This window comes from Macaca nemestrina, chromosome 9, assembly GCF_043159975.1.
Source record: "Macaca nemestrina isolate mMacNem1 chromosome 9, mMacNem.hap1, whole genome shotgun sequence".
Classification (NCBI taxonomy): Eukaryota; Metazoa; Chordata; class Mammalia; order Primates; family Cercopithecidae; genus Macaca; species Macaca nemestrina.
Window position 1 is genome coordinate 9652695 of NC_092133.1, and position 24596 is coordinate 9677290.

Here is a 24596-nt window from a genome sequence, read left to right on the forward strand (position 1 = left end):
CAGTGATCCAAGTCATTATAGTGAAAGTCAGAGGAAATAGCTGCTTTTAGGACACGCTGAACTTGCCTAAGAAAGTTATCAGTGGGAATAAATGAGTGGGAAGAAAGCACGCTCCGACTAATGAGAACAGTATAAGCCTGACATTTTGTGTCGTCCTAACTTTGAAAAGCTATTTATACCCACTTGATAGCAGTTTCTATGAGAAATTAGATATGAGGAGATGTACAGAAGAGAAGAGTGGGAGCTGGGTGACTGTGAGCTCCTCCTCAGAAACATCTTCCAGGCAAAAAAAGAAAAAAAAAAAAAAAAAGAAAAAATCATTTGCTCACCTATTGACAATTGAAAATCCAGGGATCTTTTGCATTGTATAAAATTTGGCTCAGAGAAGAAAAACGATGTATTGAAAAGAAGATGAAGCTTCAGTTGCCATTTGAGTGGTAGAAAATAAATTTGCTTTTGGCCATAAAAATGGAAACAAGTCAATAGAAAAAATGCAGGCCTGCCCACTTTTGAGTCAGCAGTTTTTTTGGTTTATGGAAGGGTGAGAAGACTTGCTCACTGGAAATCACCCGTTGGATTACTTAGGAAGCTGCAGAAGTGTTGAAGGGTAGGCATGTGTGTCTTTCAAAGTTCTCAACCGATTTATTTTTAAAAAGTCATAAAACAGACTTTTGAAAATCCTATTCAATCTATTCTTCTTTAACAGCTTTATTGAAATATAATTCACACACCATACAATTTACCCAAAGTATACAATTCCATGTTTTTTAGTATATTGACAGATATGTGCAACCACTACCACAGCTAATTTGAGAACTTTTTTTATCTCAAAAAGAAATCTTGTACCCTTTAGCTATCACTCCTTTATCTCCCCACTCCCCCACATGTACCTTTCAGCCCTGAGCAACCACAAATCTACTTCCTGTCTCTGTCCATTCCAATTCCTCTATTGTGGACTTTTGTATGAGCAGAATCACATAGAATGAGGTCTTTCGTGACTGGCTTCTTGTACGCTGTAACTTTCATGGTCCATCTATGCTGTGGCATGCGTCAGCACTTCATTCCTTTTCATGGCTGAATAATACTCCATTGTATGGATAGCCCACAGTTACATGGATCCATTTGTCCATTGACAGACACTTGGATTGTCTCCACCTTTGGCTGTTATGAATGAGGCGGCCACAAACATTTGTGTACAAGCTTCTTTGGGTGTGGACATGTGTTTCCATTTCTAGGGTTATGTTTTATGAGATGTTTTCACTTTCTTCTAATAATAAGATTCATTTTTTAAAAATGCTCTTTCCTTGACCCTAGAAAAGGATTTGTTCTTAGATGGGATCCTGATCCCCCTGTCAGTGATCCTGGCTGAGATACTGAATTGTCTGAATTCTGGAGCTGGAAAGGCCTTCGGGCAAACATGGTTCAGCCCCTTTTTATATATGGGGAAACTGAGGGCCAGAGAAGCCACACATAAAGAGACAGGATTGAATCCAGGTTTTTGGAGTGACAATCCAATTACTCCAAATGTTCTCCCTAAACTCTTACTAAAACCCCAAGTTGCCTTCTTGACTGGCCTGGGGCAGCAGATTAAGGTGGGCTGGGTGAACAGATGGTGGTTAGCTTGCCCTCTTTTATGTGACTATCGGTCAAGGTTTTCAGTTATCCAGTGGACTCTTGCCTGTTTTCCTTTCACCCATCTCTCTGTCCATCCGATATGCATCTGATGTCCAAGGCCCAGAACATCTCCCCATCCACCAGTGGCCAAATAAGAACTACAACTTGTGGCGCCAGCGTCTTTCTAGTTCTTTCTCCCCTGCAGTGATGGGAGGCCCGGCTGCTTATCCGGGGAATAATTAAATTAGGGACCAATTCAGAGAATGAAATTTTATCTGATCTGGCCAAGCCCATAAGCAAGGGGCTGTGATTGTGACTCCAGGATACATTCGGAAGTTGTTTTTTCAGTAGTACACTGGGTGAAAGCATTGAAAGAAATATGTGGAGGCCGGCTGGGAGATCTCCCTAGGCTGGGTTTCTTGCATGGCCTGTGGGTGTGGTCCCAGGGGCAGCTGTGTCCTCAGGCTGGTCCTTCCAGCGTTGATGTTTCCAGGCACCATGTAGCTCTGATGAGGTGGATAAAAGTGTTTTGTGGCTGGAGTGTTCTCTGTGCTTAGGAAAGTTCTTCCATTAAAATCCTCATGGATATAATTCTCATTGTTATCATTGACATTCTAACACACCTTTACAGCTGTAATAAGAAGTAAACTTGGCAGAAACTCAGTGGCTGTAAATCAGGGGCGCCGCTTTGCAACCCCCCACGGAGCTTATTGAAAGAAATGCACATACTTTGGTCCTACATCAGCTCTGTTGCATCAGATCTCTGGGGATGGATGCTGGGCATATGTGTGTGTGCATGCGTGTGTGTGTGTGCATGCACGGACCTGCATTTGTTAAGCCCTTTAGCTAAGAAACACTGATGGAACTTAGCAGTGATTGTAATCATTCTTCTAATGAGAATTTCCAGTTCTCCTGTGGCAAAGATAAGGGATAGATAATTAGCACAGTGGTCTCAGGAATTAGCCTCATTTGTCCTCAATCTGTGATGAGACTTTGTGGCTGTCTTTGAGTTTCATGTTCAGATTCCCTGGTTATAAGTAACACACACTGTTCATCACTCAGTAGCAGTGGTGGAATTTTTAGATCTGTTTTTCTCTTGGGGAAGGACCCCATTCTCATCCCCACAGTAGCCTGGGCTGGAGGCGCAGGAGTCTCCTTTGACAGATAGCTGGTCAGTGCAGAATTGCCTCCTTTCTGTTTCTGCCACTGGAAGGTTATCTGTCCCTTCAGAACAGGAAATGTCTTATTCAAGGTGGCATCCCCCGGGCCTAGTCCATGAGAAAGAATGATTGGACAGATGGACAGACAGATGGGTGAAAGGAAAACAGGCAGGAGTACAGTGAATAATTGGAAACTTTGACCCGTAGTGCGGGGATGGTGAGCGTCTTTCAGATCATCTGTTTATAGCTGGGGAAATGGAGGCCTGCAGAAGTCAGTGACTTGCCCCAGTCCTTCAGCTTTGATCAAGAAGAATATGTGGGAGCCTGGCCCTTTGATGTCTTCAACTCTTCTGACTCAAGCTCTGCACATCCTCTTGAGAGTCACCCTCCAGTGAAAAGAAATCTTTATTGAGGCCCTGCTGTGTACCCCATGCTGTCCTAGGAGCTGGGGATCTAGCCGTGAGTTAGACACACAGGGTCCCAGCGCTTACAGAGGGCGTATTCTCATGGACAGAGACAGGCAGCAGACAAGGTCGCAAATACAAGAGAACAGACAGGCATAATAGCCATGTGCTGGAGTGACTGGGTGGTGGGCGAGGAAGGCCTTTTCACGGAGGTGACATCTCAGTTGATTCTTGAATGGGCTGAGGGTGCTGCTGTCTGATGCTTGGAAGGAGGGAACAGTCAGTGCCAGAACCCCAAGGGGAGAACCTGTTGATGGGATGGGATTCAGTTATGCTCGGGAGAAAGAGACTTTGTTTGTTGGGCGCCTGGCTTGATTTTCTTCTCTTCTGCATCCTCTGCACTGACATTTGCCGCTCTGCCTTCACCCCGTCCCATCTCTGGGTAAAGAACACCTGTCTGATGCTCGCTGGCCTGCAGCTGCTGCAGTTTCAGAAAACAGGGCTAGCAAAAAACAAAGCAAAACCCCAACGTCCCTGTCCTCTCACTTAGGGCTTGGCTGGGGAGGCAGAGCTATTTTTATGTAAGCACATGCTTGAGGGGGGACATCCTGGGGTGGGCAGCTGAAACCACACTCATAAAAACAAGACTGAAATAGGACTGCGAATTCCCAAAGGTGAACACAGGCCGTTAACTTGAATTTGGGGACAGTTCCATGCAGCCTAGATCCTGGAGCAGGAATCCTTTGGAGGGGGATGAGGCATGGAAAACTGTTTGCTGGTTTGGCCTCTTCTTTAAGCATTGCTTTCCGGCCCTGGCTGTAACAGAGACCCAGCCCTTGCTCAGGACTTGGGCCCTCTCAGGCAGTTCTTCCTCCCTCCTAGTGCTGCCTCCAGCTGTTTCTGTACCCTCGTCAGTAAGAACCTCAGTTTCTCGAGGGCCCTGCTGTTGGTTGTCCTCTTGTTGCAGCCACCTCCCTACCTGCGAAGGAGTGGACCCCAGGCTGCCTCTTCGTCCCAGGTCCTGCCGTTAACCTGAGTAACCGTGGTCTCCATGGGGCAGCACTCTGGCCTCCCAGGTCCTCCATCAGGACACTCTGAACCTTGTCCACTCCTGAACTACTCCATACCACATGGAGTCCGTTCTTGTTAATGACGTGTTAATGCCAGGCTTTCTTGTGGAAACCACACCCAAGGCACCAGCTCGTCAACCCGACACACAGTAGGGCGTCAACAGATTGTGTCTATCAGTTATTTTCATAAACTTGAAATCTCTTTGTGGTCTTCCCAGACATCCTTAAGAGTGATCCTTTGTTACATTGCAAAGTTTTCCCGATAAATATTTATCAGTAGTTGTGGCAGTAATATACATCTCCGTTTTATGTTGTTGACTAATTTTTAAATGGTGGACAAAACATAAATTTCTTTGCATTTTAATAAATGGAAAGATAAAAGAAATATTTTTTCTGAGTAGTTTGGTTTAGAATCATTCCAGTTGTTCATTCAGCATCTCTTCCCAAGTCACGTGAGGCCACACCAGGAAGCTGTGGCTGTATTGACATGCTGAATGCTTGCTCAGAGTCCCCATAATCTCTTGTCACTCCTATATGCTGCCTCATACTTTTAACTTCTTATTTTGAAATAATTTCAGACTCATAAGAAGTTGCAAAAATAGTACAGAGTCCCTGTGTACCCTTCACCCAGCTTCCCACAGGGAGAACATCTTATGCAACCCTCAGACATGATCAAAGCCAGGAAATTGACACTGATAAAATACCGTTAACTGAGCTGCAGACCTTATTCTTCTTATTAAATCTAGGGATCTATAGCATTTTAGAAGCGTTTTAGAATTTCATAAGCTTTAGCATTGCTGTTTGTCTTTTAGAGGATGTTTCAATCCCTTCCAATTAACAATCAATTAAAATTCATTTCCATAAGTTCAACAAATACTGGAGGATGAATTTCACAGGTTCCACGGGTCCACATGGTGCTCTGTGGGTGCATTGTCTCTGATGCGTGCACACAGGTAACCTTCTTCCGCAGCTCTGAGAGATTCTCAGAGATAAAGAACCTTAGACAGCAGTTTGGTTCATAGGACAGACCAGGGGAGCTGCAGTTTTGATAAGGGAAACCAAGCTGCATTGAGTACTTAGTATGCTTTAGGCTTTATCTACTTTATTTCATTTTACACACTCAGCAACCTTTGAGGTAGATACAGTTAACATCCCCATTTTACAGATGTAAGAACTGAGTTCGGAGGAGTTCACCCTGCCCACATTCCTGCAGCTGGATGGTAGAGTCGGGCCTGGAATATAGGCAGTGTGAAGTCAGAGACTGCTTATTCTTACCTTGCGGGGCTCCCTCCTTGGCTCAGACCTGCACAGTGACTGCTCTGTGCCCTGGGGTTGTCCTGACTTCTCTGAGTCTCTGTTTCTTTACCTGCAGTGCAAGAGGCTTATGTGAGATCTGCCGTGTCCCTTCCATTTCTGAGTGCAGTTGGTTTTAGTGGTGAAAACAATTCTACCTGTAGAGCTAGAAACACCCAAGCAACATCCAAACGAAATTTGTACCTTGCCCCTTGTAGGTGCTTTTAAGGTTGGTAAAATTTCTGCAGCCTAGTTTGGTTTGATGGGAGCCTCAATACCAATTGAATTATGCTCCGGTGTATTTTAGTTAAACCATCTACAAGCTGATTTTACAAAGAGGCAGAGTCCCCATGTAGCGAGCTGTGCCTGCCTCCCTCTGCGCTCAACTCCGGAGCCGAGTGATGCTCGTAATAACCAGAGGACTGTGTGAGCTGCTCACGCTCGGCCTCATGGGCAGCATTAATTGTGAGATGCCACCGGAACGAGATGCGAGGGCATTATCAGTATATACTTAATTGATTTTGCATTCTCCACAAAGGAAGGTTAAAATTAAGCTTGTTTGTAAATGGTGTTTAAACTGCGCAGGCTTGGGGATGAGTTGCAGAAACTAACAGAGCAGGGCACTGCTTGGAGGGCTTAATTTTCTCTTTAGGCGGTGGACAGAGCACATCACTCAACTAAGGTAAAGATTTTCCCATTTAAAGGGGCTGAAAGAGTGTAAGCCTCGGCTCGTAAATTTCACAGACAAGGCCTCCGCTTGAGTGCCTCAGGGATGGCCTGGACTCTGGGGATGAATGTGTAATCACATTAGCATGATGAATTAAAGGGTTCCATATTTTTAAATCATCAGGCAGAGCTGCATTAGAGAACATACCGTTCGAGATGAGACATGATAAACAGGCTCATGGAAGCAGCTTTTGCTATCCTCACTCCTGGTATGGAATGGAAGATTCTGATTCTCATTCTGACACGCCCCGGGAAAGGTCTCTGCTCAAACCCAAGATGAGCTTAAACCCGAGGCGGAATGCCATTCTCCAAGTATCTGTTCTTTGGCTCTAACATATACCAGGAATGAGAACAGCACTCTGGGTGTGTTCTCACCCTCCTTTAATCCTGATAAGATAACTTTTTAGGTATCTCCAGGACAGGCTATATAATTTGCAAGATGCAACACAACATGAAATGCACATTAAAAATTATTAAGAATTTAAAACTAGGGAAAGCGGAACAATACATCCCATATAGGGCGTTTCTGAGCAAAGGGCCCCGTGTGATGGCCTGTGGGTCTCCGCCCTCGGAGCTGGCTCTGGGATCTTGTAGGATGCTGATCCTAGACCAATGTGATTTGTAGCAACTTGTGTGAATTGTGACCTCACGGGGGGTGCAGGCTGCAGCTGAATCACCTTGGTGTGCTGGGGGGCTCTGGCTGGAGGCCTGACCCAAGCACTCGCTTAGGAAATGCCCGCTGAATCAACTAACTCATGGAGCCAACAGCATGGTCTGCTGGGGAAATTTCATGTGGCTTTCTCAGCCTCCACGCGTCAGGAATCTGGGACAGTCTACTGCTAGGCTCTTCAGAACAGACAGGGACAAGGACCAACATTCTCTAATGAAACTCACTGACTTGACAGCTCAGCTTTGAGAAGAGAAAACCTGAATACAAAACCCATCTACACTATGTGTGTGTCTAAGCCTCTAGTCCTGGTGATTTTTCACTGTAAAATGGAAAAAACTGACACACAGTGTTTCTCCAGTACCTATGTGTGGTTAACGTGTGTGTCTGTCGTGACACTGTGGCTCAGTCCCAAGAGAGGGGCAGCCCATCTCCCCTGGCTTTTCATCCCAGTGGAGTAAAAAGCTCCTGGAGACAGTCTAGGATTTTAGGGGCCACTGTAGGTCATCCTTGTCATTCTGGATCCCGGAGAATGCCACCTTGCAAAGTTGAGGGGGACATAGTGCATCTTGGTAAGGAAATAAAATCCCACCCAGGAAGCATCTCCCTGGAGCGAGAGGCTTGGAAGGGCCCGGGACTCCTTTGTGCTGACTCTTTGTTCCCTCCCTGCAGGCTGGCCCAGCCTCAGAGGTGCCCTTTCCCCTTTGCCAGTGGAGAGGGAGAGAGGAGCATCCAGGGCCGGCTGCCAAAGACAGGAGAGGTTCCAGCCAAGGAGAGCCCGGACTTTTCAGGTTTTAAATTGGAAGAGGGGTTCTTGAATGAGCATTAAAGTTAGTTTTTTATTGGAAGGGAGTGTGCGGGGTGGATGCTGTGCTCAGAATACATCAGGAGAGAGCTGCCCAAGTCAGATCTCTTCCGAGCAGCGTCTCGGGGGAGTGACCGCACCGCAGCTAGATTTTCCTCCCTTTGTCCTCGGTTTGTACAGAGGTCACTGGAGATGTGAGCTCAAAGGGAGCCGGGCCGCTGTGCTCTCCTCTCATTGTCACAAGTCGATGGGCCTGAATGGGCTGTGACACTTGAAGAAAGAAAGAAACCATCCTTTATACCTCCTGGCTGGGGAGAGACAGCAGGGCAGGAAGCCTGCAGTGCTGGAGGCCAAAGCTTCTCCCGTGGAGCCTCGGATGTGTGGAGGGAGGTCTGTGCTGTTCTGGGTGTCTGGGATTGCACCCTCCCCACCATGGGGACGTGCAGCCTATTCTTAACTTATTCGGCAAATAACAAACATAGCACCTTCACGTTCAAGCAAAAGCTGACTTTATTTATTTTCCCCGTTAAGCTATCCACAGTCATTGTTTTCACTTTCAGAAGCAAAATAATAGGAAAAAACTTCACAATATTTGTATTACCTGATGTGGGAGTCTGAGAGAACCTGAATAATAAGTCTGGCTTAAAAGCATTGGGGGAAAAAATCTTGAGACACAAAAGAGAAACAGAAGCATGACAAGAGGAATGTGCCGGAACAATCCTCCCTGCAAAACATCATTAACTCCGCGGGGGCTGGAAGCCTGTCTGTCTTGTCCACACACTGCACCCCCTTGCCTAGCACAGCCGCATTCAGAAGGAAGGTCAGCCCTGGCTGCTGGGAGGCAGTGGCGAGTGAGACATGCCCAGGTCCTGTCCTCATGGAGGTTAGAGTCTAGGAGGTGAATGAGGTGGAAACACTTAGGCAAAGGATCATTTAATTTCAGTTGTGATGAGCTGGGGACAGGAACGGGAAGTGGTCTATGAGCCGATGCTGTGAGCCCAGTCTAGCAGAGGTGCGGGGTGCATTGGAGAGCTCCAGGTCATAATGGAGGAAGCTCTGTGGGGAGGGAGAGGAGGCAGAGATTACAGACCTGGCGATGGTGTTGGGCGTGCAGAGGGAAGTTATGTTAAGTCCCCAATGAGGTGCCTGGACGCAGAGTTCTCATTTTAAGGTTTAGAATGTGCTAGAATCCTTGTTTCTAGAGACTGGATTGATGATCACAACTGGGCGATGCTCCCACCCAGGCCCCTGCCCTGACCTGCCACCCGAATTGTGCCCTCCGCCATCGGGTGGCACACTCTGTTTAGTGTCTCCTGCCCCCTGCCTCCAGGCTTCCAGGGACTTGCTGACTTTCTCTCTCTACTGAGAGATTTGAGAAATTCTTGAAGCAACTTGCCAAGTAGAAACTGTCCAATGGCAGCAGTGCAAGGATTTGGTGTCTTTCGTGGCTGGGGGGCACTGGCCCTGCAGAGATGAAGTGGAAAGATCCTGGGAGGGAGAGCAAGCTGCCTTCCCTGGGGGCGCGGCAGGAATGGCTTGAGCTTGCGCTGATCGCACCCACTAATGCCCTGAGAAAGTCTTCTATGCAAAGAGGCTAAAAAGACTATGTGGAGAGCATCTGTTTTAAAGCCCCCACCTGAGACCTCTCCCCTGCCCTGTGTGGGCGTAGCCTGTAGGTGGCTGCCAAGCTGAGCGGGCCCGGGATATGGCCAAGGGGGATCTACAGCCTCCTGGCTGAGTCCACCCGGGAGGAGCCATTTAAGACCCTGGAAACCCATCAAACCTGGCAACTGGAGGTCATTAGCCGTCTGACTAAGAGCCGGGTCGTAAAATAAGCCCTAAGTGGTTACGAGCTCTGTTAACCATTTTAAAATGCACGAACAGAGGAGCTTTGGTTTGGTGCCTCTGAAAGGAAATGGGCGTCGTCTGATGAGAGAACATTTGCCTTCATGGTCAAGGTGCAAGGACCGGCCTGCATTGGCTCCTTCATGCGCCTGTCAAATGGCTGCTGTGCCCTTTGCGTCTCCCTTGGTTTCTGATGGGGCAGAAACTTCCCACCATCTATCTGGCTTTCTTTTTTGGTGAACTTTTAAGGAATTGGAGTATAACCTTCATGCATTAAAGAGCTTCTATCCTAAGTGTGCTGCCTGATGGATTTTCACAAACAGAACTCAACCTGTGCAACGAGTACCTAGATCAGGTATACAGACAGCACCCCAGGACCGCTGGGCTCCGTTCCAGTCATTAACCACCTCTCAGTCCCCACGCACGGCAAACTGCTATCCTGACTTCCACAACCTGGGTTTTTGGCCTGTTTTAAGCTGTCTCTAACTGGAATCATGCGTTGTTCTTCTTTGTATCTGGGTTCTTTTGCTTAGTACTTCATCAGTGAGATTCTTCCCGGGTGTAGCTTGTTCATTTTCGCAGTTGAATTGTATTTATCTGTTCTACTGTGGGTAGACACTGTGTGATTTCCAGTTTTTGGCCCTGCAAATAGTACAATGAGTGTTCTAGTTCACGTCTTTTGATCAGCATGTGGATGCCTTTCTGTTGGGTATGTAACTAAGAGTGGAATTGTGGTCTTTGGGAATGAGTGTACCCAGCTTCAGTAGATAATACCAGTGTTCCAAGCGATTGTACCCATTTACCTTTCCCGTCAGCAGCGATCAGCAGCGTATGAGTCTCTGGAAAGATGAAATAAGAGCCTGGAAAAAATGTAAGGTGAGACTGACTCCCTTTTGTCCTCTGCCTAAGTTCCCAAAAAAGAAAAGACCCCGGGGGGTAACGGCTGGCCCTTTTTGCGTTGGATGTGGGTGCACTGGAAGAGGGAAGGCTTCTGGGATGCGCCAGAAAGATGCCCCTGTCCCTCCTGGGGTTCTGCCCACGTGGTCACGTTTCACTGGAAGCCAATCTGTGTCTGAACTTGGGGATGGGATTGGCTGGTCTCTGAGAAGAGCCCAGAATTCGGCATTTTAGTCTCCATGCTTTGGGTGTCTGCATGCAATGAAGCAAAGCCTCCAGGCTCATCTTTGAGAGGAACGTGGCTGGCCTGGTAGCTGGTTGGGGTATTCTCTTGGGAGGGCTTGAGAGCTGCCACCATTTAATGGCTCAGTCAAGAAAGGTTTTTATTTGTAGATCAGTTTACTCTCAGAACCAACTGGTTCTGCACCCAGCCCCTGGACTTCCCACCCAGTGTTCTAGTTGGAGAAAGAGCTTTCCTTGTGCCAAAAGCTGTTATTTGGTGTGATGGGGGATCCAGAGCAGTGGGAAGAGGCAACTGACATTTACTGAGCCTCCTGTGTGCTCATGAGAACTCTGAGTGCAGGTGTGCTGGTCTCCCCAACCACACAGGAAGTGGAAGAAGAGAGGACTCTGCACTGAGCAGCAGAGCCCCAGCTGGGGTGTGTGTCCTGCCCCGGCTCTGTCAAATTTGTAACCCACAACAGTGGCAGTGGCTGGATAAAAGAGACTTGGAAGGAAGGAAAACCTGTGGCCGTTAGCTGGGGTTATTGCCCGGCTGTCTTCCCTACCCCAAGTAGATTCAGTAAATCTGGGGCAGGGCTTGGAAGCTGTTTGTAACAAATGCCTTAGGTGAGTTGTACTCAATTTGGGGAAGCAGTGACTTCCCAGGGCGTTTTGTTGGGAGGCTGGCTAAGGAGAGGAATGAAGGAAATAAGAAACAGATCTCGCGCTCCAGGAGGTCCCTGCCTGAGCAGTCTTGTGCAGGAAGCTCTCTGCGGAGCTGGACAAGCTCTGTGTCTCCTGCTCCACGGGATCATGCTCGAAATGTGACTAGGACGGTGGAAGAATGGAAATTTTATATTTCATTTAATTTTAACTATTTTAAATTTAAAAGCAGATACTTAATTCAGTTATTAGAAAACTTTTAAGAATGTTTGGAGCAGCTTGGGTCCATAACTCCTTTTCCAACTGTAAGTCTTATGAAATCGAGATACAGCTCAGGTACTTTAGATGAAACTGTAGCATCCAAATTGAGATGGCCCTAAGTGTAAAATACACACTGGAATTTGAAGACTTAGTATGAAAAAAATTCAAATTTTTTATTAATAACTTTTACACTGACTACATGTTGAAGTGGTTATTTTGGGTCTATTCGAGTTGAACTACATGAAAATTAACTGCACCTGTAACATTTAACCTAGGTATGGGCTCACACTCCATTTTTGTTGAGCAGTGATGCTCTGAGGCACTTGCTGGAATTTGACTCAGAGTGCCAGGGGGTTGGAGGAGAGGAGAGAAGCCCCCACTGTGGCCCCTTGTTTGGCTCATGTGGGAGCAGGGTTTCAGGCTGATAGCACACCTGGCCCTACAGATGGCCACAAGACCACCTGTGATGGGTCCGTTGGGCTCTGGCTGGCCTGTCCATCTCCTTGGGTACCTTACCCAAAGAGGGAAACTGCCAGTTGCCTCCAGGGAGTGCCTTTAGAAAATGAGAATCTTCTCTAACGCTCTAGGCTGGGAAGAGAGAGCTGAGCACGTCTCACCCTGGGCTGCACTGCATCTCACACAAGTGGGACATGGCCTGCCGCTGGTCAGGGTGAGAACTCTGCCTTTAAATTAGAATCAAATCAAATCAAATCAAATCAAATTGAATTCTTTACCCCAGTGGGGTAGAGAGCACCGCCAAATACTAAGCTACAGGAATGTGGTCCAGAAAGCAAATTAGGTTTTATTTCTGCCTCCTGCCTTTGCCCCACTGTTTCTGGAGGAGACCCCCCAGACAGTGCCATGAAGGGCAGCCTACAGAGGCTGCGGCGGGCAGGGACTCGCAGGTGAGCCGGGTAGTGGGTTGGCAGGTTCTCATCCAAGGCGCTCAACCCGTCTAAGGTTATCTGCCCTCTTCTTCATTGGATTCTGGAAGCCTCCCCACCAGCCTACGAGGTGCAGCTGAGCATGGACTTGTTTTGTTTACTGCTGCATCCCAGGGCTCTACACTTGGGCCTGACACAGAGTAGGGCTTTAATAATCTTTATTGAGGGCCGGGCACGATGGCTCACTTCGGTAATCCCAGCACTTTGGGAGGCCCGAGCCAGGCAGATCACAAGGTCAAGAGATCAAGACCATCCTGGCCAACATGGTGAAACCCCGTCTCTACTAAAACAACAACAACAACAACAACAACAACAACAAAACAAAAAAACCTCACAAAAATTAGCTGGGCATGGTGGTGCGCACCTTTAATCCCAGCCACTCAGGAGGCTGAGGCAGGAGAATCGCTTGAACCTGGGAGGCAGAGGTTGCAGTGAGCCAAGATCGAGCCACTGCACTCCAGCCTGGGCGACACAGCGAGACTCAGTGTCAAAACGAAAACAAAAAAAAGTCCCACAAAACTTTATTGAATGGGTTCATTTGGAGCATGCCCCCTAAATCTGCTGATCAAATATGGCCTTCACGTTGACCTCCCTGAAGTGACACCCCCATAGGTGGGCATATGCATTTCCCTTGGGAGAGATTCCCAGAGGGGCCTCTGGCCTGGGAGTGGCTAGGAACCTCAGACCTACATTGTGTTTTTACTCTAGATCTGTAAGTGCAGATTTTTCCTTTTTTTTTTTTTCTCCAGAAACTGTTTCTTGGACAACACTGTAACTACTTTCCATTGCAAAGAAAAATCCTGTCCTTTGTGTGCTCTCTACAGAGCACTCACACAGCCAGACTATATCATTTGCTCCTGACAACATGCTGGGGGGGACATCACCATTTTCTGCATGTCCCCACTTGTCCAAAGTCCTACAGCTAAAGGGAGGCACAGTTGTACCTTAGATTCAGGGGAACTCCCATCTCGGGGTGACTTCTTTGCCCTCATTATATTCCACATGTCATGGAACCTAATGGATAAATCTGGTTTGGTCAGGCCTGGAATACAGAAGTGTTAAAGGCGGGCAATGAGAGAGAAATCTTCGTCCTTCCTCGAGGGATGAGCTGGCTGACTGGGAAGGTCCAGGCTCAGGCTGGCCTCTGCCCAGATGTCCTATGGCAGGGGCTCGTGGAAGAGCACTGTTCCTGTTTTCCGGGTCCCCTGCTCTGCCTCACCTGTTGAAAGTCAGTGACTCAAACTTTTAAAACTGTGAAACCGTAAACTCTCCATCCCTGTTCAGCCTTCCCCAGGCCATGGGTCCTGCACGCGGCACTGCTTGTTCGTGGTTCTCCTCTGTGTTGCTTTTGAAGCTCACTCATCTTGATGACTCAGAGACTTGCCAGAGACCCTGGACTCCCTGTCCCAAATTCCCCGAGCCTGGCCCCGATGATTCTTGTGATGTTACTCTGTTCATGGTACCTCTGCCCCATTTTCATCTGTGCCATATCACCAATGGTGGGGGATCCCCCAAACAACTTGAAGTCCCTTCAAGTTAGTTCAAGGGACTAACTTGAACTTTGCAAGACTCTTGAATTTCCTGGCTATATTTATGATCTGTGTGGCACTGATTTGTACTAGAGCGGAGCCTGAAGAAGTCAGTTGAACCTGACCTCTCCATATTAAGAGGACTACAGGATGTAGGAACTCAAACCGGATGTTGATTTGTGGGAGTTTGCAACTTTGCCTAGCAACACAGACCTGCATCCTTGGGAGAGGCCTCTGGGGAGGAATGCTAAGCTCATGGATGTCTGTGCAGAGACAAGGGACTGTCCTCTTCACCTGAGGGGCAGTTCTCATCCTGCCTGGTCCTGTCTGATTCACATCTGACCCCAGCTCAGCCCAGAGAGAGGCATGCTACAGCATGTTCTGATACTTTCTAGCTTGGATTATCTCCTTGTATGCTTTCTTTGTATACTTAGGGCCCAAAATGCCAAAAGGCCGAACATTCTAAAGTAAAAATGATCCCCTTTTTATTGCTTGAATTTGTGTTTCTTATGAAAATAGAACATTTTACAGTTATTCATAAGATAAGGTCTTACTTTAAAAATAACTGTTTTCCTCTGTCTTTCTGACTTCTTTTTTAAATTAAAGAACAGGGATATTAAGGCAGGTGATGAAAGCAGAATTTTTAATAAGAGCATAGTGATGCTTTTCACAATGGACTTAGAAGACATTAAAATGTATGCGTTTTGATCTTTTTCTGGATTTGAATATGAAGGACTAGTTATTGTAACAGACAGTAAAGTAATTCATTTCGGATGCATTTCAGCAAGGCAGCCCTCTAGGAGACGCTGGAATAAAATATGGAAGTGTGTGACACAAACCAGACCAGCCATGTACCCGGCCCATCAGCTAAATGTCAAAGAGCAGGTGGAAACAGAAATAATAGTGACAATGATGGTTGCCATAATGAGGAGCACTGCCAATGATTCCAGCACTTCCCAGGTGCCCGGTCTTTGCTTGATGCTTCCCATGGATTATCTCAGTCCTCCCTGTGGCTCCATTAGACTACATATTGTCACATCATCCCCATTTTTCAGATAAGGAACTGAGGTGGGCTAAGTGTCAGGCCATGGAGCCAGGATGAGAACACCAGCTGTCTAGACAACCCATGTCCTGGTAACCGCCACTCTGCTCCCAAGTGGTCAGCACATACACCACTGCGGGGTAGGGACTGGTTTCACCATCCCCTTGGCTCTGCCTCTGACCCCTGGAGCAGGTGGAGAGCTTGAGCTGGCTATTCCTGGAATTAGCCATATGCTCATTTTTTGCTTCAGTTATTTCACTAATTGAGGCAAAGGTTCTGGTAGTTTGACAGTAAGTATCTGGATAATTGCCTCAATGTATCATTTTCACTTTGCACCCTCAGACACAACCTTTAATGAAACTTGAAAACCCAACTCTACTTGGGGAAAATAATATTAACTTCTGTTTCTAGGCCAGGTACGGTGGCTCACACCTGTAATCCCAACACTTTGGGAGGCCGAGGCCAGCGGATCACAAGGTCATGTGTTCGAGACCAGCCTGGCCAACCTGGTGAAACCCTGTCTCTACTAAAAATACAAAAATTAGCCGGGCATGGTGGTGGGCGCCTGTAATCCCAGCCATTCGGGAGGCTGAGGCAGGAGAATTGCTTGAACCCAGGAGGTGGAGGTTGCAGTGAGCTGATATCACGCCACTACACTCCAGCCTGGGCAACAGAGCAACACTCCGTCTCAAAAAAACAAAAAACAAAAACCATCTATTTCTAAATCTGTTTCTGAAAGTAGTTGAGGGCTCAGACTTCCAGTTATAAGCTTAATTGCCCAACATGCAGAAGAAGGTCTCCAACTGCCCTGTTTATCTGACTTGAGAGTCAGCCGTGGTTTGGGGCAGATGGCCTGCTCCTGGTCCTCATCTGGGAGATGAGAGGTTTCAACAGCATGATCTCTCAAGTGCCTCAGCTTGGATCTGAGCTTCTGTTCTAGCGGCTTCCATGCCCAACTGGATTACACGTCTTAGGAAGCAGGACAGAAGTGCGCCTGCAGTGATTACTAAGCAAATTGGTCTGAATAAGTGCAGTAGATGCCAGAGATTTCCACGAATGATGTGAATGTGAATCACTGGCCAGAAAATACCCATGGACGATAAATATCTGGGCTTCATGCTACCTCCTGAAAAATGTTCCTAATCTCTTCTTTGTGATCCCCAAAGAGATTTTTCAGGGAGTTGGAAGTGTGCCCCTTGCAGAAGTCGTGGTGTTCACAGTGTTGAGTGCAAGATGTGGAGCGTGGGGCGCGGTTGTCTTTTCACTCAGATGGGAGGCTGCATGCCTGGCACAGTGCTAAGTGCAGCCAGTTACTCTGGTGTGTGCAAATGGACCCTCTGCCCCAGCTGCAGAGCCCCCTTGGGGTGGCTCAGGTCCTAGTGGGGGCAGGAAGAATGGGACAAAAGGAGGAGGCTGAGCCCAAGGCATGTGCTGTCACCAAAAGTCCCAGCTTTGTCTCAGAAAGCTGTGGCTGGGTCGGGCTTGGTTGGTCAGGGAAACAGGGAGACGCAGCCCAGGAAATGAGCTGTAGCTGGGCTGGAGCCCACCTTCCCAGGAGGGAGGTGCATGGCAGCTTAGGTGGGGGTGCTGCCACCCTAAGATGAAAGGTCTCCACCTCTTGTTTAAATTGTAAGGTGAACGCTTTTGGCCATTTCTAAGGAAAAGCCCCTTGGGGTTTGTTCATCATCCTTCATCTTTGCTCAATGTTTTGGGTGTGAAAATCTCAGAAAAACTAAGTCAACCAAAGACTTTCCAGCGATGTTATCGACTGTGTTGTCATCCAAAGGGGAAAATAATCCCAGCTTATGAATATTTAGAAAGAAGATAATTGCAAATTGCTTTGTGACCATGTAAACTTTTTTTTTTTCCCCCAGCCAGTTACATAAGAGGAGGTGTGGGTCAGTCCCAGAAATAGATGCAGAAGCAGTGACAGAACATGTCTTGGTGGTGGTGGAGAAAGACAGCCCTGGGTTCGAGTCCCAGACCTGCAGTGTGTTAGCTAAAGAAGTTTGAGAAACACCTGTCTCTTTCTTCCCATTTCAGCCTCCTTCCCCTTCTCCTAGCTGGTCGACACTCAAAGCTCTCCTAGCCCAATTCATCTGTAACTTGATGAACAATTTTTTAACCCCCAAATCTAGTCCTCCCATAAAACCCAGTGAATCTCTCAAATTGATTAAATGGAGGCACTCATTTAATTAGTAGGTAACTGGTATTTTGTCTTTTCTGGAGGGTAGAAGAGGGAAAAAGTGACCGAGGGGACCAAACAAGACAAAAAGACAGAAGAATTTGGGTTTTTAGTTGATTCTGAATACTTGATGCTTTTGAAACATTTCCAAGTTTCCTTTACGGGAAAGGAAGGAAAATGATCCAAAAGGGGAGGTGGGATTTTTTTTTCTCCTTCTTTTGTCCTGAGCTCAGTACCTGGGATTTTGCGGCATGTGCTGAAAAATTATATCTTCTGGATGCAGAAATTTGCCTGAAAGGGTTATACGAAACTGAGAATGGGTCAAAACAAAACAAAACGGAAAAAACAAGACTTCTGGCCACAGATAAGAATCATATAATTTACTGAGACATATCATTTTGGCATGTTTTGTTAAGGGTGAAAGCTAATTTGGAAGAGGCAGGAAGGGGCTCTTGAGGTTGGTAGGAATGAGATGTTGTAATGGGGCCCTCAGAATCACCCTTGTGTCTGCTTCCAGCAGGACTGGGTGGGGAGGTGCAGGGAGCAGCTCTCTGTGGGTGTCGGGAACCCCAGGGCCAGTGAAGCCTGGGGCCAACCCCCAGCAGTCCCACAGCAATATTGGGTGACAACAATTTCCCTGAAAGTCATGGAGAAACAGGTTTTCAGTGACATAGAGACTAAGCCTAGAGGCAAGTTTTATTATTTATTTACTTTTTTCTTCTTTTTGAGGTAGGGTCTTGCTGCGTCACCCAGGCTGCAGTACAAGTGGCATGATCACGGCTGACTGTAGCCTGGATCTCCTGGGTTCAAGAGATCCCCCCACCTCAGCCTCCCAAGTAGCTGGGACTATAGGCACCACCACTATGCCTGGCAAATTTTTAAATTTTTTGTAGAGATGGAGTTTTGCCATGTTGCCCAGGCTGGTCTTGAACTCCTGGGCTCAAGCCATCCTCCCACCTCGGCCTCCCAACATGTTGGAATTACAGGCAAGAGCCACCGTGCTCAGCCCAAATTTTAAATTCAACCCCCGGCCCCCACCCCAACATGTATTGGGCATTCTCTCTTTATGACTGGGCTAAGTTTTTATATGTGTTGCTTGCCTACCTTTATAATTTCCTCCAGGACTTTTTTTGTAAAAGTGAACAAAACAAGAGACTCTCTTGCCCTCACAGAGCCGATAAGACTATCAGCTGGTTAAGGCAGATGCTAGTCAGACAAGCACACACACAAGAAAGGGAAGTGGGAAGGGTTGGAGAGATCAGGGCAGGGCCAGTGTGGTCTGGGGTTTCAGGGAAGGGGTCCTTGCCTGAGATCTGAAGGGTGAACAAGAGTGAAAGCGTCTAGCAGGGCCAGTGGTGTTGAGGAAAATGGGATCTGGCTAAGGAGGCTGGGAGAAGATGGACACATAGAGACAGCGAGATAAAGGCAGCCAGCAGGGGTCGGGGGTCTGGGGTGGGGTTGGGGGATGCAGTGCTGCAAGGGGGATTGAATGTTCCCAAGTACAGCCCAGCAACGAAGAAGGGCCTCAGAGGTTGGGGGACTTGCCCAAAGTCACAGCGTGGGTGTGGCTGTTTCATGATCGTGTGGTGTCTCCTGGGCTGCAAGCCCCACAAAGCTAGGGCTGTGTCTACGCTGCACACTCTGAATCCCCATGGACTCCAACTCAGGGGCTTGCGTTCAGCTCCGTGGCCGCTGCTGTACCTTTGCAAGGATGGGGAAGGCCTTGGGGATGGGGAGGCCATCACACAGGCACTTCGACTGCGTGGAGCAAAATTCTTACTCTGAACTGACTTCAGGTCTGAACAACTGCGTACTTTGATCAAATATTTATTTTTCTGAAACAGAAACCAGAGCAGTTTTTGATTGCACCAGTCAGCTTGAACCAGTCAGCTACAATGACTTTTCTTAAGTTCTTTTTTTTTTTTTTTTTTTGGGAGAGACTTCTTTTTAGCCCAGGGGGAAATCTGCTATCTGCAAAAAAGTCCTGGCCTTCGTAATGAGGCCTGAATGCTTTCCAGATCTTTATGAGAAAGATTCCACTCTTCTGTGGTTAATTCAGAGAGGTTACTAATTTCTCATACCATAGATCATTTGCTCTGTGGGAGACGACTGTGCCTCAGCCAAGATCCACTTATTATTTTTTGAACAAGTTTTTTTTTTATTATCATGTTTACATAGCACTGAGGACACAACACAACGCTTGAAGCTCAGCTGTCTGATTCATACGCTGTATCGCTGCCTCTCACTTCTCACTTCCCCTCTCTACTCTACCTCTCTGCAAAAGAAGGCTTTCCCTCCAGAGCTGGCAGCTGCCCCTGGTTCTTGACAGGATGAGCAAGACAGCAGCAGTGTAAGCAGAGTCTTCACTACACTCTGAAGAGACGTGGGTATTCTGGGGGAACATGCCTTTGTTATAATATTTATTGAATGTTCACTTTTCCGGCTCTGAATAAGGAAACTTAGAGATATATTTTTTTAAAGCGATGCCCCATCAACACTTTTAGGTTGTCTCTAATGGAAAAGAGAAAAGAAAAACATTCCTTTTTGATAGACTGGGCATATCTAAGTTCAGTGTCTTGGGCGATAGGTCTATAAATAAATACTTGTTTGACCTATTTTACAGAGGTTGGAAATCTAGATTCTAGATCTGAGTGGAGCTATCAGAAACTAGGTCTGTTATCTAAAAGGCAAGAGGAAGTTGACAAGGAGAAGGAGGGTCTGAAATGACCTTTTTTTTTTTTTTTTGAGACAGAGTCCCGCTCTGTCCCCCAGGCTGGAGCGCAGTGATGTGATCTCAGCTCACTGCAACCTCCGCCTCCCGAGTTCAAGCGATTCTCCTGCCTCGGCCTCCCTAGTAGCTGGGATTACAGGTGCCTGCCACCACACCCAGCTAATTTTTGTATTTTTAGTAGAGGCGGGGTTTCACCATGTTGGCCAGGCTGGTCTCAAACTGCTGATTTCAGGTGATCCACCTGCCTCGGCCTCCTAAATTGCTGGGATTACAAGCATGAGCCACTGCACCCAGCCTGAAATGACCATTTTTTAATTAGATTCTTCTCTGGATCTCTCTCTTCCTCCGAAAAACAGCTTTTGCCTCCTGATGTCTTGGTGGGACTAGTGTTTTCATGGCCACGTCAGGGTGGAGAAGGGCTCTCTCCCAGCCTCTCCAAAGCAGTTTTGTTCAGACATTGCTGGTTTGCATGCAGCTTTAACCAAGCCCCCCAACTCTTGACAATGGGAAACTGCTTGATGAGTGAATGTGAATGTGCATGTCCCCATCCTCCATGAGGTGAGAGGGCTTCAGCTTGCCTTTAAGTCCAGCTCTGCCTCTTACTTGCAGTGTGATTTAGGGCAAGCCACTTCACTGCCAGAGCCTCGGGCTCCCTTCATCCTTTTTAAAAGTATTCCGCCACTGATTCTGGCTCGGCTGGGTCTTTATACACCAGGCCAAAGTCCTTACTGTTGAGCTGAGATCCTGTTTGCAGAAACGGGAGGGAGGAAAGAAAAAGAAATGAGGCTGGTGGTGGTGGTGCCTGCCGTTCGTTGAGCAGTTAGAGTTGGCAGGTACCACGGGCGTATTTTTGTAGGGATTCTCCCACCTAATCTCCACGCCTGTCCAAATGGTCGATACTGCCGTTATCTCCCTGCTACAGATCAGCGAAGGGAGGCACCGAAGTGCAAAGCAGTTTGCCCGAGGGCACATAGCCGGTAAGGGGTTGATACAAACCAGATGGCATGTGTGGATGTTTACCTGCCTCTGGGTTTTGGCTTTTTGTCTTTCTTCTCCACCACGTTTCTCTTTCCACAAGGGTATGTGCCCGTTCCTATGTGCCTAGTAGCTGTACAGAATGAGATCCTCGGCCGCCGCTGTCGAATTCTCTTTGGGCATTGGTGAACGTTCATAAAACAGCATCCTCCGGGGTCACATTGTCCCTTTTGCTCTTGGACCTGGAGTTCTTTTGGTCTGTGCGTGTGTATAAAACTGCATGCCCACTCCAGGGAATTCTGTGGTCTGCTTGGGGTTTTCCATTGCAGTGGCAGAGAAGACAAGGAAAAATGTCCTTCCCAGCTGCACTCCCAGGCCTGTCATTTGGAGTTGAATGGTAATGGGAGGGTTTTTGTTTTTGTTTTTGTTTTTTAATGGTTTATAGTATGTCTGAAGGAAAGATGTTATTAAATCAAAGATAACTTGAGAAAGGAGGGGACACAGTGCAGCTTGGACAGAGCTTCCCACTGGTGCTTTGCACAAAGCCTTTAGCCCACCTCTGCCTTGCCTTTGTGGCCCGTGGCCTCATTTCAATTCCCTATTCCACTTGATCTGACGAGGGAGGCAAGGAGTGCATGCATGTTCAACAGATAAGGAAACTGAGTCTCAGAAACCTGTCTGACTGGACGTGCACTCACGTCCTGGAGGCCTGGGCCCAGTCCGTTTTCTATTTGCCACATCTTTTTTTGTGCAACATTTATTATTTCTTCTTTATTTGTAGTTACAAAAGTGATGCTTGCTCTATATGAGTAAAATTGGAAGCAAGATGGAAATATGTAAATAGAAAGCAAAACCCCCCAAATGCTACCCACAGTCAACAATGGGGAACTGTTTGGGGAGTCTATTAGTCTGTTTTCATGCTGCTGACAAAGACATGCCCAAGACTGGGAAGAATAAAAGGTTTAATTGGACTTACAGTTCCACTTGGCTGGGAAGGTCTCAAAATCATGGTGGGAGGCAAAAGGCACTTCTTACATGGCGGTGGCAAGAGAAAATGAGAAAGAAGCAAAAGCGGAAACTCCTGATAAACCCATCAGATCGCGTGCTTATTTAATATCGCAAGAATAGCATGGGAAAGACCGGACCCCATGATTCAATTACCTCCCCCTGGGTCCTTCCCACAACACGTTGGAATTCTGGGAGCTACAATTCAAGTTGAGATTTAGGTGGGGACACAGCCAAACCATATCAGGGAGTGAATGTGAATGTGCATGTCCCCATCCTCCATGAAGTGAGAGGCAGTTTGGGCTTCAGCTTGTGTTTAAATCCAGTTCTGCCATTTACTTACAGCGTGATTTAGGGCAAGCCACTTCACCCAGAGCCTCCGTTTTCTTATCTGCATAATGGAGCGATTACACCTACCTTTAGTGTTGTCTAAAAGTCAGAAAGAGATGAGAGGAAGCAGGTTCCCAGCTTCACGCCTGCCATAAAACAGCAGGTCATCCTGGTTCCTTTCCCCCTGTCCCTACACCAGTGCTTCTCAAAATTTCCTCTTCAGTACTCAAAGGTGAAAGACAGTGAGGGCTCCCTGGGGTCCTCCAGGCTGGTCCCGACAGCTTGCAGCCAGCAAGGCGAGCTGGATCTCTGCAGATTTTGTCAGTTAGTAATATACGTGGGTATAACTTATTTGAAAACAATGATTTCAATGTTGAAAATTTCAAATATTTTAAACATGGAAGCTTCAGTTTTTCTTGCGGCTTCATACAGCTCCTGGCTAACCTCTGCACACCGGAGGTAGAGGGGCTGGCACACCTACACATGCCCACATGCCCCTGGGCGAGGCACACCTTTGCACACTCCTGGTGGGGCTGGCACACCTTCACATACCCCTGGTGGGGCTGGCACACCTTCGCACACCCTGGGGGGGACACATCTTTGCACACTCCTGGAGGAGCCTGGCACAACACACATTTCTGGGGGGGGGCAGACACACCTCTGCACACTCACTCCTGGGGGAGGCACACTTCTGCACACTTCTGGGGGCGGGGCTGGCACATCATACACTCCTGGGGAGGACCAGCACACACTCGGGGGTTTGGAACACCTGTGCACACACTGCTTGGGGGCTGGCACACCTGCTGTGCACACACTGCATGGGGGCTGGCACACTCTGCACACTCCTGAGGTCCCTATAGCCAAGCTGGGTTGGTACCGGAGCTGTTCTCCTCACCTCTTGGCACGCTTAGTAAGGGCTGGGTCCATCTGGGGCAGACAGTGGATGTCAGCTGACCTCAGGTGACCCACTGGAGAAACTTCCCTCGCCTGGCTCTAAAACCCTCCCGAGGACCTCCTCATTTATTTGGGTTGCTTGGTCTTTCCATCAAAAAGAAGGAAATTCCAATGAAGTGTTTTCAGGCAGTTCTTCTCATTGAAGGGTTAACCAGATTCTTATTTTGCTCATCTTTGGAAATAAAACAATGTTTAGAACTACCCGGATCAGCAAGGCCATCTGGTGGGGAGTGTGCAGCTGCTCCCCTTTCAGTCGCGCTGCCTGTAATGGATTCATTCTAGGGTGCGTTGTGCATCTGCAGAATCATGATTTGCAGTTGGTTTTGAACGTGTGAGCTATGTGTCCACGCAAGACCTTTCTCCTCTGCCCGTCCTGAAGGACATCTGGGCTGGGCATCTTCCACTATCCTGCAACCTTTTTGCTCTTCATGAAGTCAGGTCAAAGTGGGCAGGGGGACTCTGGGGACCTGAGGGTGGACAGAGTCACCCTGCTTCTTCTGTCCCTAATCTATAGTCTCTGCGCATTATACTCTGGGCTGCTTCTTTTCATTCATTTCTCTATTTGTGTCAAGGAAAAATTATTGGACAGCAACTAGAAGGTACCACTCATCTTTGTAGTCTAAATACATGACAGCCAGAATGAGCCCTAGCCTGAAAATGGGTCACTATTTCCTGGTAGTTAAGGTTTGATGTTGCAGGTGTTTGAACCCCGAAAATGTGCAAAAAGAATAATTATAACATGTGTTAAACATCCTGGGCTCCTGAGATCACTGCACCCATGTAACAATGCTGAGCCTTCCACGTCGACTTTGAGATGAAGAGAATGAGGGTTGAACTGGTGAACAGGTTTGCCTACGGTCATGTGGCTGGTTAAACCGTGTGGCCAGTGTTCAGCCTAGGCCTTCGGTCTCCAGCTCTTCCCTAGGCCAGCTCGCTCTCCTGTATTCTGTAAGTCATTTGGGGAGGAAGTGTATAGTATTAAATTCTCTGGGCCACAGTTTCCCCATCTGTAAAATGTAAGTAGTAATTGTACTTTCCTCTTAGATTATGACATTTAAATAGAATAATCCCTATCAACCCCAGCCTGGTGTCTGGACACAAGGAAGCCCTCAACACATGTTAGCTGGCATCATTGTTGTTGTGACTCAGCAATAATGACTCTGTTCTGGATATTTGCTGGATATTTGCCATGCTTTCTGGAGCTCGTTCCCTGACTCTTTAATTTAAAAGTATTTATTGAGCACTTACTCTGTGCTATTCAGGGTTGAGCACCA

At 47.5% G+C, this 24596-nt stretch overlaps 1 protein-coding gene across 10 annotated transcripts in view; it reads left to right on the top strand.

Annotated features, from left to right (window-relative positions):
- The window catches only part of LOC105470073 (carbohydrate sulfotransferase 15), an 84577-nt gene that overhangs the window by 9719 nt on the left and 50262 nt on the right, over positions 1 to 24596 (top strand). The window contains exon 1 of one of the 10 annotated variants that reach the window (XM_071068971.1): positions 7 to 9939. The exons of 7 other annotated variants lie outside the window; for them this stretch is intronic. The gene's annotated coding sequence lies outside the window, so the exon portion shown is untranslated. 2 more of the 10 variants (XM_071068969.1, XM_011721842.3) reach the window with 2 other exon arrangements.